Raw genomic sequence first — 13,826 nt, 5'->3', positions numbered from 1 at the left:
TGACTGCCGGAGTTCACTAGAAGCCGCCGTTAGCATCCTTTGAGAAAGGACGAGAGATGGGGGGAAGTTGTGGCTTCCCGATAACTTGACTTGCGGAGGCGACATAACGCCGGAGACCTAATAACTTAACCACGCATAGCCTGTTCCAGCTGCCGATCGGATGGCCGGGGCAATGCTCCTTTCTGATTGGTCAAAATGCGATGACGTCGTATCAGCGTGGATGCCTCAATATGCTTTCTGTTCCATCAGACGTTCATAAACGAGCGTACGTTTTTCGATGTGACGGCTCATTGCCGCATATGGTCGAAACGTTTGTTGGAAGTACTATACTAGAGCGCGTGATCTAAAGCCGACATCGCTGGCTAAGCACTCGTGGAATTCAATGTTTAGTCAGCCGTTTATTAGTAGGCCCTGCATAAGCGTGTGGCTAATTTGTTTCTTCATGAGCGGCAAGCGGGGAGGGGCGGAGGAAGACGAACAGCGTGAGGACTCCGTGGACGCCCTCTATCGAGACATCAGGGAAGCCCCTTTAAACGTCAAGATAAGAGGTCAAGACAGCACTCTCTTGCTTCGTCTTCTCCCTGGACACAACAGCAATAAATACAAAACCACCGCCTAACAAGCCAACACGGGAAATGAAAGCTGGGTCGCAGTTGCTGCGGAAGAAAACAAAAAGGAAACTGGGGTGGAATTAATGTAAGGAGTGGCGAGACGTAAGTAAGTAAAATTCGCAATGAGCCGAGTGCGCATACGCGCAACGCACACGGGGAGCGCCCTTGACACCGAGGCACAGTCCTAGGAGTGCAGCGTATACTCCGTCAGCGGCGAGCTATAGTTCGTGACGGCAGCTTGGACTACGCGGTATACGTGCTCGGCAGGTGAATAATTCGACAGACGCTCGCCATGTTTGAGCAGGCAACCCCTCCTCCTCCCGCGCTGCCGTCGATGTGGGTCTACAGCGACTGATGAAGCATTGCTTCAGCGGCCGAGACCGGCTGCGCAAACAGCGTTGGAGCGGACTGCCGGCCGTCTGCTATATGTGCTCCGTCTTTCAGAGTGCGGACGACGGTACACTAAGACGACAGACTCACCGCCGATTCCAGTGTACTGTCTGCTAGGGGTGTAGTCCTCGATATTGGAGAACCTTTCATTAGGTTTCAACAAATATTGCACACAGGCGAGACGCACGAGAAAGATGTGAAGACCGCCCGGTGGCACCTCCTACCTTACCCTCTTCTATTCACTTCCACCTCTTCCTCTCCATCTTGATTATTCATTAGTATGTCGAATGGCTTCTGGGAGCATTACATGAGGGCTTATGTCCACGTAAATGCAGCATAAGCAAATAATATAAGGGCCACATAGGATCTGCTACCGGTTGGGTAGTATCATCTGGAAATCGAAACACAGCACTCATGCTCATGGTGGCGTGTTATACCGGGTGTCCAAGCTAACTTTAGCCAAGGGTTAAAAAATAAAACATTCGACATAGGCCATAGAGACCATGTATACAGCTGCCAGCCATCTAGCGCACCACAGGGTTGTTGACATCCCAGCTAACTAATTAGTAACTCAGGCACCGTTTCTAATTTACTAAGCATAGCCTTTAGACAATTAATAGCTTAACAAAGTTTGAGAACACATTCTAAAACTCCCATTCCATTTAGTTTCGATAAATAAAGCCTCACGTGTATCGTGATTGTGAAGGAACTGCGCAATTGACAGGACACAAGAAAACAAGGAAGTACACACACAGGCGCTCACTATCAACTCAACTCGCCTCAGCCCGCTAACTCGCTCTTACTTGCTCTCACGTGTACTTTCCAAGCTCTAAAGAAAGCCCGTGAAATAAAAAAAAAAAAATATCACGTAACTAACGCATTCGTGCGCCACTATTGTGGTGCTCTCAATCGTATTTTGAGTGAACGAAATTACCTGCGGCCGTGAGTCGACAGCCCAGTCCCAGCGGTAGGCTGATATGTTGGCGATGGTTGCAGCTAGCACGGTGAGCTTGGTGCGAGTTACAGCATCACGTACGCCGACTGCCCGAAGCGGACGAAGAAACCACCGCATACATATCGGCCTGTCGCTGGAGCGGGGTCCCGGAGCCAAGGCCGCAGCTGATTTCGTTCACTGAAACTCAGGTTGAGCGCAGCACAATCATGGCGCACGAATGCGTTATTCACTTAGTATTTTTGTATTTCACTGGCTCTCTTTAGAGCTTGGGAAAATAGTACACGTGAGGCTTTCTTTATTGGAAGTAAACGGAATGGGGTTTTATAAGGTGCCCTCCAACTGCGCAGATCCAGTAAATTAGAAAAATTGTATCAATAGCTTATTAGTTAATTCCAAAATAAAGAATTCCTTGTGTTGCGCCTGATGGATGGCAGCTGCATACAAGTGGTTTGTATGTCCTACCTAAAATGTTTCATTTTTTAACCTTTGGTTAAAGCTAGCATGGACACCCTGTATCTTGCGGCCGCCCCGGATCGTCCTCCAGTGCTCAGCGAAGAGTTCAGCGGGTATTTTCAGAAATGCGGACCTTTAAGTTAGCCTCTTGCCTATACTTCGTGCCTTAGCCCGAGATCTAATACGCCGGGCACGGGCGGTCCCCACGTCGGAGTTCTCCCGGGAGCGCATGCACACGTTTAAAAAGATGACTCAGGCCTACCGGGTCGAGAGACAGCTCTACCCCCCCCCCCCCCCCTCACTCCTCCCTCAGCAATCACCACCAAACACTATGGCGCCGTCTCTGCAGACGCGAACCCTCCCATACCCGTACATTAGGCCCCGTTACCACCCCACTCTTACCGACATCTCCTGCACCCTTTGCAACCACCCCACTTCCACCCTCGCCCACATTCTATTCCAATGGCCGGTGGATCCTTCCCCGCGGGGTCTGGAGCACTTCACCACCTGGGAGGAATGGGAGACCCTGCTACGCTGTAAGGACCTGGTCCGGCAAAAGACCGCCACAGACCGAGCTGCCGATGTCATGAACCGTAGGAACATGAACGTTTGAGTGTAGTGGGGCTGTGCGGGGGCCCAGGGGCCTGCGCGCCCCGAACTCCTCTGTTAAAATAAATGTTTTTTACTACTACTACTACTTTTACGCAAAGAAAAGGAATAAAAGGAAACACTAAACATGCCCAATACAACTCATAAAACGCAGTTTTGACGAAGCTCGCAAGCGGGCGCATAAAATTTAGAGGATGTAATTGCCTTAGCTGTTACCGCGTAGAGAGCGGTTATGGATGGATTCTCGGATTCTGTACACAGGGCGAAAGATGTGCGTACTACAACACCGTTTTAATTAACCGCGCGCGCCCTTCGAAATATTGAAAATGTCAGTGAAAATTGAGCATAAACTTACCGTGCTTTCACAGGCGACCGCGAGACGAAACTTCCCCCATTGAAATCCTGCGAGGGGAAGAGAAGAGCAGAGAGGGGTCAGAGAACACTCTTCATTCATGAATATGCATGACTCGGTATAACAAGACATGGGAGGGTAATGGATGAGGTTACCTTCTCCGCTTTTATTTGTTTTGGCTTTCTTTGCCAGCGGCCCGGAAAACACGTCGATGCGGTCTAGGAGTGAAGCGGGACGCATTGAAAATCTGTTCCTTTTTTTAACCAGCTTTTGTTTTCGTACTTTGGCTTAAATGAGAGAGAAGATCGGCCGAGTAATTGCCTTCTCGTGTTAGGGAGGCCAAAGCGGGTATTCGCGCACTTAAATGCCTATTTTGTGTGAGCCGCGTTTACGAAATTGTACGCGCTTATATCGCGTGGAGAGGCAGCGGAAAGTTTATTTTCCTTATAACGTCTTGATAATGAAAGCGGCTTTGCTGCTATATAAGTTCATTGAAAGAAAGAAGTTCCACCAGCAAAAATAAAAGCATCTGGATAAATTGAATTACTCGCTTTAAAGTTGTGATTAATCTTAATTGTGAACAAAGACAAACTCTTAAAGTTGCCGTCACGGGCGCATGGTTCAAAATTATCCGTCTCTGTTTCATCCGTCTCACCAGATATCACCAGAGGCCTATCCCCAGAACAACCAGCAGCGTAACCAGCACCTCCACCGGCTACACAAAAGATAGAAAAACAGATCGCGGGAGACACTCAAGGTCCACTTTTGAGGATATGACGCGACATCATTACCAGTCCCCCCCTTCGGTTCCTTGTTAGCGTAGTACATGTAGAGTACAGCCGTAAATTGTCACGTTAAGTGAATACCACTGATATGACACTGATATGAAGCTCCGCTTTAAGCAAGCCTCATGAACGCGGCTGCGTTCTCGGCATCCGAGGACACTGGCAGATTGGTTATCATCCCGCTCTTCCTCCTGAAATGGGCTACCTGAGTTGGCCGTTCCTCCTAACTTCGCCATATGCTATGCTCTCGTTACGCAACACAACCTGTCGATCAGTCTGTGCTCAGCCATGTCACCTGACAACCACCACCTGCCACATAGTAGCATAGTAGCCAGTGATAGTTCCCTCACAATACTAGCGCAAACAACTCCTGTTTTTCTGGAGAAGGGAGCCTTTAAACGTTGTCGCGATAAAATGTGCATCTTTAGGCTGAACCGAATAAAGGTAAAATAACTGTCCAACAGATTGATGCGCGAGCGTCAAGTCGAGGTAGACGACGTTCTCGCTCAGAGTGGGAAAAGCTTCTCGAGCAGATATTGCTGCGAGTGTGTCGCTATCTGCCCTTTCCCCGCACATCCCTTATGTTTTCCTTCCCGATGGAGTGGGGCGGCGGGAATCGAATGCCAGTGCTTGGCATAACCAGAACACCGTGGCTCCCCTTTTTTTTTCTGAAAGTACGGTGGCAAAAAACTGCAGAAATCACTCCGTCGTCGAAATAATCTCGGGAAAAGCACTGGATCACCATGAACCAACTCTTCGGGATCCGAGTCAGACAGTGGAACCAGCCTCCAGTAAAAAAAAAAAAAAAAAGTCCTGTCAGTTGAAGTCGTGGGGTGTCAGCACACCAGATAACGCAGCCTGAAGGGGCAATGACTCGTCTGCTGACAGAGCGCTCCTAACTGCTTGCCAAGCACAACCGAGTTTTTCCTCGCCAGTGCTATACGGCGTATCTGGTTGGCTAGTTTCAAAACATTTCGTCTGTGACGCCGAAGTACCAGAAGGCAAGAAGACGAGGAGCGAACAGCTCGAATCGACTCGCCAACCCCTTGTGCGGGAGGTGTCCGCTTACTGACCAGAAAATTGCGTCCACCACGGCCAGTGGAAACCGCGAAAACTCCCAATGAAAAAGGAATAGAAACAATGAAAGAAAAAAAAATGACACAATGGAAAGAGAAAAAGCAACAAAAGAAAAGCAGGAGCGGTAGAAAGACAAATGAATTATGAAGAAGAGGATGACGGAAGGGACAACGAAAGAAGAAAAGAGGGGAAACGATGGAAGAAAGAAACGATGAAGGAGAAATAAAGAGAGAAAAAATACTATGGGAAGGAAAACCAAGGAATAAAGAAGAATGTAAGGAAAGCTGAAAGGCAAGAAAGCAAGAGGGAAGGTTGGAGCGACACAAAAACAGAAATACTTCAGGTTTGAAAGTTCGAAGTAAATTGAGGAAAATAAATAAAGACATCGATATGCTATTCAGCTACACTGAGAAGCAGGCTAGAAACGCATGATCCACCATAACCCGCAATCCGGTCATGTAGAGCGGTGGAAAAAATGTCCCAGAAAAAGCCTAGTTCCTCGAATCCCCGCGCTACACGGCCCCCAAATACGCTTGCAGTCATCTTCTTCGTCGAAATAGCAGCTGCAGTGGCTGGTATAGATATTTGTTTCAGTGCCCTTCTGATCAGGTTATCCGCACTATGAGAGTGTACTCGCTGGGCCATGACTGCGCCGTTTCCAAATAACGCAATTCGTTATAACGATATCGCCACTGACGATGACACGCTTTTTGCGTCTGGCCTGCGTGTGTCCCACAGCGCTTAGTTATCGCTGCCGATGCCGTTTCTATTACAGCGTTGGAATCTATTTCTCTGCTGCGCTTAACGCAGAACTATGCTCTCCTCTGGTAAGCCCGCAAGAGAACGCCTCGGGAGAAACATGGAATAAAAAAATCCCCGCAGTTCAACGACCTCACTGTCGATGTTGCGGGGAAGGCGATTTGGATCACTTCGTTACGGCACATATCCCCCCGCACTTTCCGAACGCCTCAGAGTCATTTACCCAGATCGCAATGTCACGCCGGTCACGGAGCTTCATTGCGTGTCGAAACGACTCCGTGAACCGACTGCTGACCGCTCAGAGGGCGGCTGCCCGAATTAGGCGACGCGCCGGCCGACCTACGAGTACGTCAAAATAGTGGTACACACACACGAAAGAAGAAACGCAAAAAAAAAAAAAGGAGGGGCGTAAAAAAACGAACACCGCGATCTGGGAGCCACAAAGTGCCCAAGAGCCAAGGTCACGAACCTTGCACTCAGGTGTACGTGTTTGAAAGCTAGGCCGAATATGGAACACTCGCATTCTTTGTGCTGAATCAATTCCCGTCTACGCCCTGTCCTTCAAGCTTCAAGTCAGTCAGTACCGAAGAAAATGAAATGAAACAAAAAGAACAATATCAAGGCAAATATTACTTTCCAGAAGCGCGAACGTAACACACACACACACACACACACACACACACACACACACACACACACACACACACACACACACACACACACACACACACACACACACACACACACACACACACACACACACACACACACACACACACACACACACACACACACACACACACACACACACACACACACACACACACACACACACACACACACACACACACACACACACACACACACACACACACACACACACACACACACACACACACACACACACACACACACACACACACACAGTGGTTACAGCGCTCGACTACTGTTCCCAAGGACGCGGGATCGAATCCCGGCCTCGGCGGCCGCTTTTCGATGGCGGCGAAAAGCAGGGTGTCCGTGTGCTGTGCGATGTCAGTTGCACTTTAAAGAACCCCAGGCGGTCGAAATTTCCCGAATCCTCCACTACGGCGTCTCTCATAGCCTAAGTCGCTTTGGGACGTTAAACCCCACAAACCAACACACACACACACACACACACACACACACACACACACACACACACACACACACACACACACACACACACACACACACACACACACACACACACACACACACACACACACACACACACACACACACACACACACACACACACACACGCACTACAATACAAATAAACACACTGATCGGCAAATACAGGCCTGCGCCAAACGTTGCGGTGGGCTCCGATGACCCAGTTTGGAGCCCGGAGAACGTGCTCGGTCATATCTACGCGCTTTCTGTATCTGCGTGCTTTTCCTTCTGCCTTTCACCGTCTTCCTGTATTGCGATTTTTTTTTTTTTTTTTTTCAAGGCGGGCACAGTGCACTCGAATTATAGCCTGTTGCGAAGAGGAAGAGGCAGGGGATGCCTGAGATGGCTCCACACCATGACTTCTTCCTTTCCAAAGCACGACCAGCCGCGGGGTCGTCCTGGGGGACACATTCTCAACGGAACCCGCAATAAACACTATGAGAAAAAAAAAAGAAGAAAAGAAGCGAACAAGATATCTGGGGCACGCGGCAATTTCGAAGAAACTGCTCTCCGAAACGAAACGCGGCCGGCGCGTCACTCGGGGCGAAGTTCGACGATGTAGGAGAGTATATGATCGCGATTTTCCGAAGACGCCACCTAGCTGCCGCAAGGTCACGAGCAGAGCTTTTTTTTTTTTCCTTTCTCTTTTTTTTTTTTTTCTGAGCGCTGCCAAAACGCGCCATTTATGAAATGCGCGCAGCGGATTCGTGAAACAACGAACAAGCTATAGCCAACACACGCTATAACAAACGCGGTAATACTGCCCGTCGCGTAGAGTGCTGTCGCTTCGAAAGCGTAAACAAAACCGTATTTCACGATTTTTCACTGTAACAAAAAAAAACAACAGCCGACGCTTGCTGTCCTTTACTTTCGGGGACGTAGTATATCTGGCGTCAATAGAACAGAAATATAGAAGTGGAAGAGAACTTGAATGAAGTATCGAAACTGGCTTGATACTGGCCCGTCGTCACAGTGCTTTAGTGCTTTGACATGAGAGATGTGCGCATGTTTCAGTTCAGGCTTCTCACACCGACTGCCATCATGCTCGCTTGCTTGTAGAAGTGGCGGCGAGAACTTCTGTCGCTTCTTCTTTCTCCACTCTTCCCTCTCTTTTTCACTATGCCTTGTGGTTTCTACGTGGTCATAGGCCACCAACCACCGCGGGTTCGAGCGTCGCGCGAGCCGAAGCCCCGATCAGCCGTCACCACGCGCACACTGAAACACTGCAGCGCGCACTCAACCTCCAAAGGAAGGAGAGCACTGCGCTGCAAGGACACAGACCTCCAAGTTCACAAAGGAGACGTTTATTGAAACGCCATCCTCCAGCGGCACACACACACACACACACACACACACACACACACACACACACACACACACACACACACACACACACACACACACACACACACACACACACACACACACACACACACACACACACACACACACACACACACACACACACACACACACACACACACACACACACACACACACACACACACACACACACACACACACACACACACACGCACACACACATACACATATTTACAAACGCACATACGCACACACATATTTACAAACGCACATACACGCACGTACGCACACACATACACATATATACAAAACGCACATACACACACATATGCAGTCACCGTGTCAAGGGAGCGCGCGAGGAGCTAGGCTCCCCTGCGCGCACGAAGTGACACGGAGTGCGCGCCGCAAGCACGCAAGGGCGTGCTGTGATCTCTCTCTCGCAGTAACCAAAGGGTTCCTTTGAGAGAGATTGGGCAACCACCGCAAGGTACGCCTGTCGCGGATCTTTGGATCACGATCGACAGGCTCGAGCTTCGCTCTCAGGTACGACCCGGAGCAGACGAACTCGAGTACACACTGGTCTGCGCGGACAAAGGCCGGCAGACAAGAACAGTAGCGTGCGCACCTTGCGATGTCTCGGAGGGGTCTCTCCCTGAGCTCCGCTCGGACCGTCGCGCGAGCGCGGCTGTCGAAGCGGTGCCGTGTTCCCGCCAAAAGGCACCAGTGAGAACAGCCACTGGGACGCCAGGGCGGAGTTGTGGCCCGAACGACAGTGACAAGTCGCTCGAGCCCCTCTCCGCTGCCTCAGGCGGGAGAAAGGGAACGGGGAGAACAACTGGGAAGCGGGCGGCGGCCGCGCAAAGGGCAGCCGCAGCAAGCCCGAATCCCACAGCCTAAAGGGAAACATCTCGAATAAAAAAAAAGAAAGCCTCTTGGGCGATAGCTGGAAGATGATTCTCTCGCCTGTAAGCTGTAGACCTTGGATGGGCAGTGCTCTAATTCAGGAATCCCCCATTCGTTTCACTTATGCCACACTCTTCGTACGAAGAATAGAAAAAGAACGAGGAGACGAGAAAAACAAGCACTGATTACGCGGTGACTTTTGCCTTATTCTGCCCGTGTTCCCCGTCTGTTTGGTCTGCACATGGCAGTAAGCGCAGGCTACTGCCACTCTGAGGCAGGCCAGAGGAACACGCATTCTGCACCTGCTTTGCGGACGACGTGACACTTGAGATGTGTCGGAAGTGTTGAATGCGAAATGTGTAAGTCCTGAAGTGCTTGTTTACAAAATTTTCATCTGCTTTATGATGCTGTTGCTGCTTTTCCGGCGCCTCGCACTCTGATGCTGCTGGTATCGGAGTGAGGAGTGCTGGGGGAGGGGGGAGAAGGGAGCGCTTGTTCACACATCTTTTGCGTGAGGTCATCTTAGATCTGTTGACGGCAAATATAATTAATGTCTACCCTCGCCATAAGTCGTAATCATCGAGAAAGCTGAGTCCACCGCGGCTGTCTTTAGTTACCTACTTCGGTTTTCCGCCGCCAGGCCGGGCTAACTCGAGTTCGTCTTTGGGCCGTCTTGACTGAATCCGGTTGTAGTCGTCACAGGCCCGCAAGCCAGGGAAGTAGTAATATAGTCAAGAGAGAATATGAAATCTCACGGGACGATTATTACTGTGTACCGAGAGATTCAGAGGCAGCTCTAGCTGCCTTTTCGTTCCGCTGTATACTGAGATAGAGAATTTGGAAAACATAAACACAGCCTTTGTTACAGACCGCTCTTTTCCTTATTTTTAAGGCACACTTATCCTCACGAAGCAGTTCGCTCTCAAGCCTTCAGTACTCACGAACGAAACGTTATGATCTGAGGAGGGAATGTATGTGAAGCGTTGGACCAATTCCTGACTGTGAAAGATGGCCTACGCATGCATTTTAGGCGGTCGTCACATTCGTGCGAGATGCATAAATGGGCAAGATCACCCATGACTCGACGCACTGCATTCCCGCTGCATTCACATTATGATCGCAGTCACGAGTTCGGGCTCAAGCTCCAGTCATGATATCTGTCTTCATAAAGACGACATTTTTTTTTTTTTTTACGCTCTAGCGCATAGGGCTTGTTGGGCTGAAAAGCCGTAACCCAGAACTGAGAAAAATAGCAGGAAAAATACACACACAGTTTCATATAATAAAATTCTATTCAACCGTCCTTTCGTTCAGGATGGTGCCATATCATTTGGCCTCCTATATCAGCATCCATCTGCCAGTCAGGTTGGAGGCTAGTTTGAGACAGGGATTCGAACCGACCCCATCTGTTCCTCCAAAGGCATGCCGTTTACTGTTGAGTGTAGGTGTCCACGGAGAAACGAGGCAGATACTGCGCCTCTACTCTTATCAAAAACCAGACAAACTAAAGGCAACTCACCAAAAACTGTACCAGTCTCTCAATGCGGACATTCGCTGAATGAAAAGGCAGTGCTAGAGGCGCTATCGCGTTACCGTCCTGCTATTCTTAAGGCGAGCAGGTCCTCGTGGCAGTTCCTGGCCCTACGGGGTTGGGACGGTGGGCCAACGCTGCTCGCGGCGGGGCTAGCCAGGCACTGAATTTTTATATGTTGTAGGCCGTCATTGCACCCGCCACCGCTTCGGTGGTGGTGGACGACGACGGCCGTTGTTGCGGCGCGCGTCTTTCTCTCCCTTTTCTTTTTTTTTTTTTTCTTCTCTACTTTCTCTTCTGTCTGCACGAGGCAGCAGAGGTGGCCCAGCTACAGAGCCAGTAGCAGGCCCGTGCATTTTCTTTTCCTTCTTCCTACAGCCACAACAACAACAACTTATTTTTAAGGCGAAATCCCTCCTAGGTTCATGGTGCGCCGGAAGAGGAGACCGCCGGACGCGTCATCTGGAAGTGTCCGCCTTATGTAGAAAGGTTAAAGAAGGAAAAATGATTTATAGTGATAGTGATTAATAGAGATTACAACAAAGGTTGGCAGAGGTTACAATGACTAATAACGATTTGTATTGAACCATGTGTCTAACGACGACTTGTAACGACTACAGTTGATTAGAAATAACTAAAGTGCTTAGTAATGAGTAGTAATGACTACAATGACCTGCTAATGACTTGTAAATGACCAGTAATAACCAATATATGTATAGCGACGACTTGTAACGACTACAATAGATTAGAAATGACTAGTAATGGCTGAAACAGGAGGCCAAGAGAGAGGCGGGAAGAAAAATGGGTAAGGGGAAGAAGCAAGAGAAAGAGGCGATATAGATAAGAGGAGGAAGAGAAGGCTTTTGCCGTTCACCTATTAAGAGACGCTGTAATTTCTTTCTTTATTTGCTGGCATCGGAGGGGAAAAAATATTGCCATGATCAAGGACGCTTGAGGGCGCTGCTTGGTTCTGTGTCTGGACGATCTAAGATAATTTTGTCGAAAATTCTTCCTGCACGTGCTGCCCTGGCATATTATGCGCATTTTACCTGCGATGAACATTTCCAGTGTTATCCAACACAAGGTGGACAGGAGGCTAGTCAAGCCTTTTCTGGCTTTCTATTTGTGCCTGCTGACAACATATAGGATATTAGAAGTTGATATAGCGTTGAAACCAAGATGAAAGAGAAAAAGAACAGAGGATTTATAAAGAAAGAAAAAGGGATTAGAAGAAGGGGATGACCGCCTGCAATCGGTTTCACGTCGCGTAAGACACCTTTATTCTTAGATGCATTGAAATAAAGCAAGAAATATAAATCTGAAACAAACCCCAACCTAAATTCACTTGGATTCAAAATATCCTCCCATCACAGATCCGCACTGCACACCATCAGCATTTTGGCCAAGTGAAATTAAAGGCCTCATAGGCACGCTTACTTGAATGTGGTATGAAAGGTGTGTGTGCGGGGGGTGCGGTATAAGGCATGCGTGGTGTTGGTTGAATTGAAGTATAGGAATATGGACGAAAAACAGTGACCCTGTGTGAAGAAAAACCCCTGCTTGTGCGAACGAAGCCATTAAAAATATCACGTCATACTCTTTGGGTGGAGCCTACTAGGAGTTGCTTCTTTTTATACTCCCTCAATGTTGCATCTGGAACTACATTTTTCGTCGTCGGCTGCGCTTTTGTTGCTCTCATTTTTAACGCATTTCTAAGCCGGTGTTCTTGAGGGCAGGGCGCTGCATGTTTCGAGGGAATTTAACGATCTGTAGCGCACTGCATGTAACGGGCCATGGAACCGGAAGAAGCTGAGACCACCGGCTCGGAATCGGAGCAGGGTGTAAACCTCCGCACACTTTGGAACAAACACTAACGGCAACGAAAAGAAAACAGCGTTTTTTTTTTTTTTTTTTTTTTTTTTTAATCTGTTCTTGGAGCTATATGAATCTTTGGGAAAGGTTGCCAAGAGAGCTGGCAAAAGATTATAAGCACAGAAGCAGAAAACATAGAGCGAAAAAAAAAAAAAACACTGTCAGAAATAAAAAAAAAAAAACGTTTCGTGCTGGGGAAAGCATTTTAGCGTAGGAAAACCGGCGAGTATCGACGGACGAGGCAGGCTGCAGACTCGGCTAAGCTGTGGAGCCCAGTAGCACAGGCATCAGGGTCTGGCCAGTGTTTGTTTAACCGGGCAACGCTAATCGGAAGCGAGCACCAGACAGCGCCCCCGAAATAGCGATCAGCCCTTCCGGGTAACAATGCGTGGCGCCGAAGGGCAGAATGGGCTCCCCTTCAGTCGTGCCTCCCTTTCAGTCCTGCGTGGGCGATCAAAGAATGGTCCGCCCGGCTCTCGTTTAGGCGAACTAGCAGGCCGACGAACTCGCGTCGTGGGGGCGAAGCCCCGTAAAATGTGATCGGCCGGCAGCTGAGGTAAAGACCTCAGCGTGCTTTTTTTCGCACTTTCGGGCATCTGTGCCTTGCTTCGTTGTCGAAAGGCTCGTATATGTCTTCGCAGGGGGCTCTGTTTTGGGTAAGGGAATTCGTTGCGGCAGAAGTGAATGTAGTAAACCGCGTCTGTAACCCGGAGCTCGGCAATAAACCCCTGGTTTTTAAACCGAGTCAACAGGACTGGCGTCTATGACCTCGTGTTGGGGTGTGTGCTCGTTTGTGTATGCAAAGTCCATGCACGCGCAGGAGCAAGGTCAAGGGAATAAGCGGTGCTGAAACGTGGTTAGAGCAATAAGCCCCGTGCCTAAACGGGTTAGCAAGACTGCCAGACGCGTTCAGTACGACCAGAACGTCGCTGAAAGTAAAAAGAGGTTTACGGACGCGGCAAATCCAAGTTTTAGAAAAGCATCCGCGGCGGAAGACTTCTACCGA

At 49.1% G+C, this 13,826-nt stretch overlaps 1 protein-coding gene across 1 annotated transcript in view; it reads right to left on the bottom strand.

Moving 5' to 3' along the window:
* LOC146187927 (extracellular serine/threonine protein CG31145) overlaps positions 1–13,826 on the bottom strand; it is a 266,568-nt gene that overhangs the window by 178,428 nt on the left and 74,314 nt on the right. The window contains exon 2 of the mRNA XM_084603562.1: positions 3,374–3,420. The gene's annotated coding sequence lies outside the window, so the exon portion shown is untranslated. The remainder of the gene's footprint in view (positions 1–3,373; positions 3,421–13,826) is intronic.

This window comes from Amblyomma maculatum, chromosome 5 (assembly GCF_055883805.1).
Source record: "Amblyomma maculatum isolate TAMU_Amacu chromosome 5, ASM5588380v1, whole genome shotgun sequence".
NCBI classification, from domain to species: domain Eukaryota; kingdom Metazoa; phylum Arthropoda; class Arachnida; order Ixodida; family Ixodidae; genus Amblyomma; species Amblyomma maculatum.
Note: the sequence above shows the minus strand (reverse complement) of the source record. Positions and strands in the feature narration are given on the sequence as shown.